Source organism: Psammomys obesus, unplaced genomic scaffold, assembly GCF_907164565.1.
Source record: "Psammomys obesus unplaced genomic scaffold, mPsaObe1.curated_primary_1811, whole genome shotgun sequence".
Lineage (NCBI taxonomy): Eukaryota > Metazoa > Chordata > Mammalia > Rodentia > Muridae > Psammomys > Psammomys obesus.
This window is the reverse complement of record NW_026586550.1, coordinates 2400492-2412377: the sequence shown is the minus strand read 5'-3', so window position 1 is coordinate 2412377 and position 11886 is coordinate 2400492. Positions and strand designations below refer to the sequence as shown.

Below are 11886 nucleotides of genomic sequence, written 5' to 3'. Positions count from 1 at the left end.
GGATAGCCAAGGTACACAGAGAAACTCTGTCTTGAAAAAACAAGCAAGTAAACAAACAAACCAAAAAACAAAAAGCCCCTAAATTAACTTGTTTTATATGTTAGAAAAAAATCTACTAAATTAAGTATATTTATGGCAAGTATTCTGTCTCTAATTTTCTTTTAATCTACAAATAAGCTTATCTCTCTTAATAGGTAAATTTTTTTTCTGACTTACTATCTTGGCACGCAAAAATACATACAACTCTAGAGTGACTTGTTCTTGTTTGGGAAATTTCTGATTGTTTGTTTTGGTTAACTATAACTGAAATGTTTATATCATGACAAAACAATTTTTGGATGAATTTATCTCTAATGTTGCCCAAGAAACAGACAAAAACGAGAGGAAGTGAGAGGCAGCATGTTTCAGACAGATATTAAATTATCACTGCAGATGGCAGACTATCTTGTCCTTTATAATAAGAAGAGAAATAATAAGAGGAGAAAGCTTGGAAAAAGGAAGACCCATGACAACACAGACACATAAACACAAAGGCTAGAAAAGAGACTGAAACTCATTATAGTTTATTTGAAGGTAACTAGGGCTTTTTATGATTCCAACAAGCCTTCTAATTGTACAGTAACCTAAGAATGATTGTGAGAAAGCAAAACTTGCTTGACCAGCCCATCAGTAACTCTATGATTTTTCCATGCCTCTTTCAAAGCATCCTTAGCATTGTCAAGTTTTCCCAAATGGTCCCTGAAGAGTCAGATTATCCTGGGTAAAACTATTTTAAAAAAAGAGATGTTCATGCTCACTTCAGCAGCACATAGACTAAAAATTTGAATGATATAGAGAGGATTAGCATGGCCCCTGCGTAAAGATGACACACAAATTCATGAAGCGTTCCATATTTTTTGCCTGTAACTCATTGGCACAGGTGACAACTTCCTAAACAGAATACCAACAGCACAGGCTCTAAGATTAACAATTAATAAATGGGACCTCATGAAACTGAAAAGCTTCTGTAAAGCAAAGGACACTGTCGTCAGAACAAAACGACTACCTACCTACAGATTGGGAAAGGATCTTCACAAACCCTATATCTGACAGAGGGCTAATATCCACCATATATAAAGAACTAAAGAAATAAAAAAGCAACAAATCAAGTAATCCAATTAAAAAATGGCGAACAGAGCTAAACAGAGAATTTTCAATAGTGGAATATCGAATGGCAGAGAAACACTTAAATAAATGCTCCAGATTGATTTCCAGAGTTGTTGTACAAGTTTACATTCCCACCAGCAATGGAGGAAGATTCCCCTTTCTCCACAACCTCTCCAGCATGTCTGTCATTTGAGGTTTTTATCTTAGCCATTCTCATGGGTGTAAGGTGAAATCTTAGGGTCATCTTGATTTGCATTTCCCTGATGGCTAAGGATGTTCAACATTTCTTTAAGCGTTTTTCAGCCATTCGATATTCCACTATTGAGAATTCTCTGTTTAGCTCTGTACTCCATTTTTTAATTGGATTGCTTGATTTGTTACTGTTTGATCCAGCTATACCACTCCTAGGCATATACCCAGAAGAGGCCCAAGTACACAATAAGGATATTTGCTCAACCATGTTTATAGCAGCTTTATTTGTAATAGCCAGAAGCTGGAAACAGCCCAGATGCCCCTCAATGGAGGAATGGATACATAAATTGTGGTACATCTACACAATGGAATACTACTCAGCAATAAAGAACAAGGAAATCATGAAATTTGCAGGTAAATGGTAGGATCTGGAAAAGATCATCCTGAGTGAGCTATCCCAGAAGCAGAAAGACGCACACGATATATACTCACTCATATAGACCTATAATATAAGATAAACCTACTAAAATCTGTACACTTAAAGAAACTAACCAAGAAGGAGGACTCTTGCTAAAATGCTCAATCCATATCCAGAAAGGAAAGAGGATGAACATCAGAAGAAGGAGAAAACAGGGAATACGTCAGGAGCCTGCCACAGAGGACCTCTGAAAGGCTCTGCCCTGCAGACTATCAAAGCAGATGCTGAGACTTATGGTCAACTTTTGGGCAGAGTGTAGGGAACCTTATGAAAAAAGTGGGAAACAGTAATATCTGGAAAGGACAGGAACTCCACAAGTAGAGTAACAGAACCAAAAAATCTGAGCACAGGGGTCTTTCCTGAGACTGATACTCCAACCAAGGATCATGCATGGAGATAACCTAAGACCCCTACACAGATGTAGCCCATGGCAGTTCAGGGTCCAAGTGGGTTCCATAGTAATAGGAACAGGGACTGTCTCTGACATGAACTGATTGGCCTGCTCTTTAATTACCTCCCCTGTGGGGGTGGGGAAGCAGCCTTACCAGGCCACAGATGAAGACAATGCAGCCACTCCTGATGAGACCTGATAAACTAGGATCAGAAGGAAGGAAAAGAAGACCTCCCCTATCAGTGGACTTGGGGAGGGGCATGCATGGAGAAGGGAGAGGATGGGAGGGATTGGGAGGGGAGGAGGGAGGGAACTACAGGAGGTATACAAAGTGAAAAAAAGTGTAATTATTAAAAATTTAAAAATGGAAAAAATAAAATAGAATAAACAAAACAAAACAATCCCCAAACAAGTAAACAACTCCCCTTCCCTCCCCTCCAAAAAAGAAAGGAATGTTCATGAGTTAACAGAAGATCACATATAAGTGATAACAGTCAGAGGTGGGTTTCTGCTTTTTGCTTCCATAATCTTGTCAAACGTAAGTTATCAACCTTGGGGTCCAAAATAACCAGCTTGCTCAAGTAGATAAAAATAAAGCATGTTTTAAGACTACAAAGACAAGTCTCAGGAAAGCCTTTAAAAGTGGTTTTAAGATTACCTTTATTAAAGTATCATTTATGACCAAACTTTATATTTTCTCAGAGCACAGACATAAGATGTTTTTAACCTAACCCAATAAAAATTGTGTCCAAAGGATGCCAGTCTTACATAATCATTTAAACATATTAGTTCTGGGATTGGACTTATTTAGACTATGTACCTCTACTCCTACAGACTTTTTCTTTCAGTTTCTTCAAGGACAGAAATGATACTGGGAAAAAACAAAACGAAACAACAACAGAAAAAAAACAAAAAACAAAACAAAAACAAAAACCCAAAGCAAAACTAAACAAAAAATCCTAACACCAACAGTGAAAAACTTGAGGGGATCAGTTTAAATTTTTTTTTAATCTTTAATTGATAAAAATGAACTTAACATTTATGACTTATTAGGAAAAAGATGTGCAGAGGTCCAATTTTGTTGGGACTTTAATGTGAGAAACCACCTCCCCAACCCCAGCTTAAGGTCAAGGAACCACAGGGGATAGACATCTCCAGTCCACTTACTGGTGAATGCAGAGGCTCAGTGGGACTTTTAGAATGTGAGTTCTTGATTACTTCGATATCCACCAAAAATAATCATTGAGCAAGAACAAAGTTTATTAGCTGAGAGAGAGAGTGTTATCCTCAGAAATTTTCACCCTGCTTTCAACGGCAAGACAAAATAAAACAACATGTAACCTTTTCCAGTTTCAAGGTGTAGACTAAGAAAGTCCAAAGTCAAATCCTACAAGGCAGGAGGTTGGACAACATTTATTTCACCATAGCTATGGATTCATGGACTCAAAGATACCGAAGTCCTTATACTACTCTCTCTAAACAAACCATTATTCATGGTAAGTAAGGTTTTTAGTTGGCTTTCAGTCTCAGTCCCTAGGAATAAGTACTTTCTGGAACAAGCAATTATATTTTCTTTGCTCTCAGTGTTATTTCACACAGAGACAAAAAGTTATGCAGGTTTCAGTTTTCATTCTCCTTTCCTGCCCATCCTCCCTACAAACTAGTTTCAGGTTTCCCAGCTCAGGACCGCTAGATTAATCTAATAAAAATGTTGTGAAACTGGGACTGATGTGAAGACTTAGACCTAAAAATTCTTCTATTTGTGAAGGTGATAATAGGACTGATAATAGTGATTTCTAATTACATTAGCATTTTTTAGTGTTTATTGTTAGTGTTTATTGGGTAATATGCATATAAAATTAAGACAAGATTTTCGTTTAGTAATTATATATGTATTTGTCTTTTATTAATATTATTTATATGACTAAATAGTAAGTCACCTCAAATTAACTCTAAATTTATCCCTCTTCTCAAGTGTTCTGACTGGGATCATTAGCATAGGCTAAGACCAGGGGAAGGCCCTGAACTGAGATGATAATTATGCCAATGAGCATAGCTTCAAAGACAAAGTGGGGAACCTCAAAGTCAGACCCTGAATCTTAAACCCATAATATCACAAGCAGTAGTAAGACAGTAAGTACATCAAGAAAGGTCACAAACATGTTAGCAGATACAAGAATATCTGGAAAGTCCTGCTACAGTCTGCATCGTTAGCATAGTTGAGACCCTAATGGCAGCTGCTACAACAGTTAAGTTCTAAGAAGCAAAAATTAAGGACTTTCAAGATTTTAGCCTCAATGACATTGTACTAAGAGAAGTAAAAAACACAGAACATCAAAATAAACCAGAAGACCAGGAATCATATACCTTTACTCTGTCAGAGCACAGCAACTATACCCGTACTTCTTTGACTGCAAGTTTACCCCTAGTTCTCTACTTAAAGGTTAATGTAAGCCAGAGAGACAAGGGTTATATTTACAGAGGAATAATAAAGAATTTCGTTGGTATAATACCAAGGCGCAGTTGGATGGGCTATAATCACAATACATTACAAATAGACTTACGTGATCCATGAAACAAGTCAAATGACAACAGCTGAAGGTTATTTTTAAGCAGTGCTTGAACTCTAGAAGTAAGCCAAGTCTTAGAAAGAAAATAGCATTTCTGTAGACTCATTTAAAAATTGACTTATCTAATTCTTATCTGGACATGTTAACAACAATAAAAAAAATCTGTCCTACAAAATCAAAAAGGTGATCCCTACTAAAATTCATATGTTTCTGTGTTTCCTACGAAATGTCAACAACCCTGGAAACTTCAGGAATCGAGGCGTGCTGGAAAGGGCTAGGGTAGATGGCAGGTAGCTTTATGGTTTTAGCAGAGCTACACCTATGCAAATACAAATAGCACCTCAGCATGGGTGAAGCAACCTTGTGTCCCCACCCCTAGCACAAGTCTTGGTGCTTGTCTCATCTCCTAAGGCATGGAATCTTTAGGGGTCCTCTCTTGTAAATTTTTTGGACTGTGTTTTTATGAGGAACTTTGTGGCATTCCTTGCAGATTTCTTGGGCAAAGGGGGTTGGGGATAGCCTTTGAGTATCATTCTTGAATCTGTTAGTTTATTCCCTGGAGCTTTAGTGGAGTCTAGAAAAAACATGAGCCTGTAGACATTCAGCCCGGGGCTGTAAAGTTGTCAGATCTCATAAGCTTGGCAACATGTTTGGATCTGGACAGGACTTGGATAGGAGAACGCAAAAGAAAAAAAAAAAAAAAAAAAAAAAAAAGAAAGAAAGAAAGGGGAAAAAAGAGTTTGTGGAACACACATCTGCTGTGCGCCAGATGGCCGTTGTTATTTTGTCGTCAGCGGAGCTTTCCCTGTAATTCTTGTTACATTTCCTCTACTGTAGTATTTAGGGGTTTTAAGTGGGGGGAGGGAAGCAAAATAGTTTTGGGAAAAAGGAGGTGAATGTAACATTAAAAGGCAGGCTTTAATTGTTCCACAACTCAGGATTTACAGAGTTAAGTTTCCCACAGCCATCCTCCAACTCTGCAGGGTGTGTTACAATAGGAGCCCTCATTACATAATCACCAAAGCCCGGGTAATGTTACACAGCGTTCAGCAGATAAAGGGCACACAATAATGGAAAGGAACTGCACTTTTTCTCTAATCTTAGGTGGACGGAGCATATTATGTTACTGCATAAATATTACATGATCATGTAACAAAATATACTAATGAAATACACAGATGCGAAGCAAGAGTGCAAGGGTTGAGATTGCATTGGGAGCACTTAAATTGATTTTCCTATTCTTTGCTAATTCACATTCAAACTTAATTTAGCATTTGTGTCATTTTATGAGAATATAATATGTCATGGGAGACTTGACAGTTTTTAATGGGTTTATAAAATGATACTTAGAGTCAATTTCTGTAACAGTAATGTAGACATACAACACCATTGCTGTCTTCCTCAGCTTGTGCTCCTGTCTACATCTTATTTTGCATGTGATTGTTGACCTAAAGGCTAATTTTGGTGTAATCGTTTCTTCCATCTTACAAGAACAGCACATTTGTTCCCAGTCTTAAGGGCACAGATGTTATCCGTTGGGTTTGGGGGCTTTCTACTTATATGTATTTTTTGTGTCATATTTGTGTGCAAACTAGTCAGACTATTCATTTAAACAGCTTCTGTCAGTAGGTTAAAAACACAATGACACAACACCTACTGTGTAACAAGCTCTGCTGTAGAGTCTGATGTGATGGAAAGAAATTGTCAGGGTCTTGCTTCTTCAGAAATGAAGACCTTCAGTAAGGATGACTGCCCTTGTTCGCTTGGAGCCAGACTGCATTGCGTACCCCAAACAGCTTTGACAGTGCTGGCAGAGTACATCTTGTTATGTTTCCTTCTTTCATTCTGCAGAGCTCTATTTTATGCAAACATCTCCTGTTATCTTGCTTCTGCTGTATGATCTTCATAGGAATGATCATGTTTATGGTGCTTTGATTGAGGTTATTTGTAGTCTTGTTATTGGCATAGCAATATTCCAGCAAGATAAATAACCCTTGCAGAATTGTGGAATGTAGACAGTGGAAACAAAGTAAAAAAAAAAAAATGTGACTCCTTGTGAAGATTGGAAAATTGAGGTTCAGAAACTGCAGAGGATCAGTCATGTACTGGTGGAGAAGTGGGCTGGGTTAGCTTCTTTATTATGACATATTTTTGTTAGACACACCATTGAAAATTGTGTAATGACTGGCTATATGCTCATGGCATAAAGCTGCTTTCAATAATACTTTGTTCTTAAGGTGGAAAAACAAAACAAAATAAAGCAGGAGGCTTAAGTGGGCATTAACATGTAAAAATGCAGAAATAAATTACTAGTAGAAAGACCACCAAAAATAGAAAAATATTTTCAAGCAATTTAATCAATGCATCCAGTGAAGATTCTATTTACTAATTAACACTGTAATCAGACCTTAATTTTTTAGTTGTTTATTTATTCTAAAAATATCCTTTATATTTAATTTTATTATTTTAAGCCATAGTGGTTTATACCTTATTATATATAATTGCTGTTTTTTTTAATTCTACATACCATGAGTGAATTTTGCAATTCAATTATCAAATAGCATATAGTTACTTATAACTATTTTTCTAATTACTTTAATATTATATGTTATATTGAGAATATTAATAAAAAATATTTATACACTCAGATAGTTTTTAAAAGAAGGGAAATATCTTTAAGTATCACGTTATTCAGTCTTTTGTAAATGTGGCAAAAATTGAAAACAATTGGCTCATGGTTTTAGAACTCTCAGTCTATGGTCTCTGGGCTATATTGTTGCTCATCCCATGTTTGGAAAGGAGGATCATCATGTCAGGGAGCATGTAGTGGAGCGGTTTTAATTTTTATTAATTATACTTTATTCACTTTGTATCCCCCTTGTAGCTCCCTCCCTCCTCCTTTCCAATACCACCCTCCTTCTCCCTTCTCTATGCATGCCCCTCCCCAAGTCCACTGACTGGGGAGGTCTTCCTCTCCTTCCTTCTGATCCTAGTCTATCGGTTCTCATCAGGAGTGGTTGCATTGTCTTCCTTTGTGGTCTGGTAAGGCTGCTTGCCCATCAGGGGGAGGTGATCAAAGAACAGGCCAATCAATCCCTGTCAGAGACAGTCCTTGTTCCCATTACTATGGAACCTACTTGGATACTGAACTGCCATGGGCTACATCTGTACAGGGGTTCTAGGTTATCTCCATGTATGGTCCTTGGGTGGAGTAAGTATCAATCTCAGAAAAGACCCCTGTGCCCAGATTTTTTGGTTCTGTTGCTCTCCTTGTGGAGCTCCTGTCCTCTCCAGGTCTTACAATTTCCCACTTCTTTCATAAGATTCCCCGCACTCTGCCCAAAGGTTGGCCATAAGTCTCAGCATCTGCTTTGATACCCTGCTGGGTAGAGTATTTCAGAGGCCCTCCGTGGTGGGTTTCTAGCTTGTTTCCTGTTTTCTCCTTCTTCTGATGTCCACCCTCTTCACCTTTCTGAATGGGGATTCAGCATTTTAGCCAGAGTCCTCCTTCTTGATTAGTTTCTTTAGGTGTACAGATTTTGTAAGTTTATCCTATATTATATGTCTGATATCCACTTCTGAGTGAGTATACCCTGTGTGTTTTTCTGCTTCTGGGATACCTCACTCAGGATAATCTTTTCCAGATTCCACCATTTACCTGCAAATTTCATGATTTCCTTGTTTTTTTTTGTTTTTTTTTTTTATTGCTGAGTAATATTCCATTGTGCAGATGTACCACAATTTCTGTACCCATTTTTCAGTTGAGGGGCATCTATGTTGTTTCTAGCTTCTGGCTATTACAAATAAAGCTGCTACAAACATGGTTGAGCAAATATAATATCCAGAGTATATAAAGAACTCAAAAAGTTAAACAGCAACCAAATCAAGTAATACAATTAAAAAATGGGGTACAGAGCAAAACAGAGAATTCTCAAGAGTAGAATATCGAATGGCTGAAAAACACTTAAAGAAATGTTCACCGTCCTTAGTCATCAGGGAAATGCAAATTAAAACAACCCTGAGATTTCACCTTACACCCATCAGAATGGCTAAGATCAAAACCTCAGGTGACAACACATGCTGGAGAGGTTGTGGAGAAAGGGGAACCCTCCTCATTGCTGGTGGGAATGTAAACTTGTAGAACCACTTTGGGAATCAATCTGGCACTTTCTCAGACAATTAGGAATACTACTTCTTCAAGATCCATGTATACCACTGCTAGGCATATATCCAAAAGATGCTCAGGCACAGAACAAGGAGTTTGCTCAACCATGTTTGTAGTGGTTCACCTTATGGAACACAAGAAACACATAGAGGAAAAGACAGTCTTCTGAGGGGTGTTCTCAGTTATCTATGTCCTCCGATTAGCCCCTAACTCCTAATCGCCCATCCAGCTATTTACCAATAAACTTATCAATGGGTTAATATACTGCTGAGGTCAGTGCCTTGGTGATACAATCATTGTAACAGCACCGTCTGGGATCTAAGCCTTCAGTATCTGAGCATGGTTAGGGGGATGCTTCATGTCTGTTCCACAACATTCTTTCTTGGACCCTAAAGATTTATGTCCATCTCATGCTGCAAAATATTTAGTCTATCCCTAAGAGTCTTTATAGAGTCTCAATAGTTCTAGAGTTTCTCAAAAGTCCAAGTCCAGAGTTACTCTTGAGACTGACTCATGGCAAACTTCTATCTATAAAATGTAAAATCAGAAGATAAGTTGCATACTCTCAAGACACAATGACTTAGGTGAACATTTCCATTTTAGAGAGAAGAACTAGGACATTTACAAAAAGGACTTGACTAAAGCAAGACTGAAAATCAATAGGGCAAATATTACAGTTAAATTTTTAGAGTTTGTGGTGATAGAACATGGATCCTAAAAGGTTTAAAATCCCATTTCTGTAGCCTTGCTGTCTGCAGTGCATAAGGGGACTCTCCTGCATTGGCTTTGTTTACTACTGGTACCTTTTACCAACAGTAGTTTCATGTTCTTGCATTTCCAGGTTTTTGTCTTTTACATTATAATTTCATTTGTGCTCTTGCAGCCTTGCCCATAGCCCTCTCAAGGGCTGTCTGCTACACATTGCTCACCATCCTAGCCATGCCTTTGAAATAGCCTCCGGGAATTAAGGTTCTTATATTTTACATGTCCACACCAACAATATTACGTAGATGACACCAAGAATTACTACCAGTTTAAGAAAGACTCAAGAGGCCTACTTGGACAATGACAGAAATAGCGTCTAAGTTCCTAGAAGGCTGAAGATGGGGAAAGAGTTCTCTAAAAGGCCACAGCTAGCAGAGTGAACAGTTCTCTAAATGGCCATATGCCAGCAGGGTGCCCCAGAGCTCTCTCTCTCTCTGTCTCTCTTTCTCTCTTTTGTCTTTTTTCTTATTTTGGTTTTTTGAGACAGGGTTGTCTCTTCCTTCCTAATTGCTGGGATTACAGGCGTGTGCCACCATGCTCAGCGCCAGAGCTCTTTTCTTAAAACTGTATAATTTTACAACCTTAAGCCTGAAATGGTAGGATCTGTACAATTTCTAAAATAGCTCAAAGTGTCTTTTCTCTTGTCCAGATAATGTGGCTTCTTTTAAGACAAGATTGTCTTTATCAGCCTTTTTATTCCCAATATTAAGAAAGGCTTCCTTTCTGGCCAACTTGTAAACTTTAAAAATGTGATCATATGCATACTAGTCCTGATTTGTACTGAATATCTGCACAAAAGCAGGCGCTAATAACTATGTTGCTTCTTGAATGCTGCATTGCAGTGAAATTTCCTTTGCAAGAACAGTCAGTGTATCATCTTTCAATCCAGCCTCCTGCAAAATTTGAAGGTATGGGCAAAAGGTTGATGAGATCTTTGCCTAAATATAGCACCAAATGACCTCGAGTCTAATTCTCAGTGGAGTACTTGCTTCCTTCTATAACCTCATAAGAATTTTCCTTATTATTGAGGAGAAGAAAAGAAAAAATTGCTTAGGCAGTTTGGAGACAGAGACTTCAAAGACAGCAGTTATATGCCTCTTGGGAACCAGCTCTGTCCTAGGCAGAAGCCAGAAATTTCTTTGGTTCTAACAATAGTTTTTTTTTTTTTTTTTTTTTCCTGGCCAAAGGTCAGATAAACAAAATTATCTATGGATACTGATAGAGAGTCGTCTTACTTTTATTTTATTTTTTAAGTATTTATTTTTTTGAAACAGTGTCTTGCAATATAGCCTGGGTTGCCCTGAAACTCTAGACCAGGCTAGCCCTAAACTCACAGAAATTTCCCCTTCTGCTGCCTCTTGAGTATGGATGACAAGTATGTGCCACCATAACCCCCTTTTCCTTCCTTCTTTCTTTCCTTCCTTCCTTCTTTCCTTCTTTCTTTTCTCCCTTCCTCCCTCCCTTGCTTTTTTCCTTCTTTCCTGCCTTTCTTTTTTCCTTTTCTCTAATATAAATGCTCTTGTATAATATGGTCACTGTTATTCATTAATGGCTATTGAACACTGATATAGGGCTACTATGAAACAATTCAATTTTTATTTATTTCATTTTATTTTTTCAACATAATATTTCTATTCATTCTTTGGGAATTTTACATCATGTACACACATCACACTCATTTCCCACTCCTTTCATGCCTCTCTCCTCCTCTTGTGACCTTCTCCCCTGCCCCCAAAAATTAAAATTAAAAATAAAAAAAAAACAAACAAAACCCAAGTCCAATTTGTGTTATTTACATACTCATTGGAGCATGGTCACACTCTCAGTGGCCTGCTCTTTAAATAGAACTGAACCCTTTCCCTTCAATTGTGCCATTAATTGTGGAAAGCTACATTTCATCATCCTTATACTTTTTAAGAGTTCACTTGAATGGCTTCCTCTTTAGGCTGTTACTTTGGGGGGGGGGTCAGTTGAAGGTAGATGGGTTGACACAGAAGTCTTCCATGTCCTCCTTTCTCAACTATGCATCTGCAGTCATTGATATCACTGCAAAAACAGCCTTTTTTGCTCTTTATAGTCACTGGGAGCATGGATCATGGCCTTCCCTGTGGTTTCCGGCCACAGCACAGGCCACAAATAAGGCTTCTGGCTTCAGTAGTACCATGGACCAAGACATGGC

The 11886-nt window shown here is 37.9% G+C and overlaps 1 non-coding gene across 1 annotated transcript; it reads left to right on the top strand.

The window, feature by feature from the left end:
- Positions 1-789: 789 nt before the first annotated feature.
- Positions 790-897, top strand: LOC129672635 (U6 spliceosomal RNA). The gene has a single exon (XR_008719524.1). It is a non-coding gene; the product is annotated as a U6 spliceosomal RNA (small nuclear RNA).
- The last annotated feature ends 10989 nt before the right edge of the window (positions 898-11886 follow it).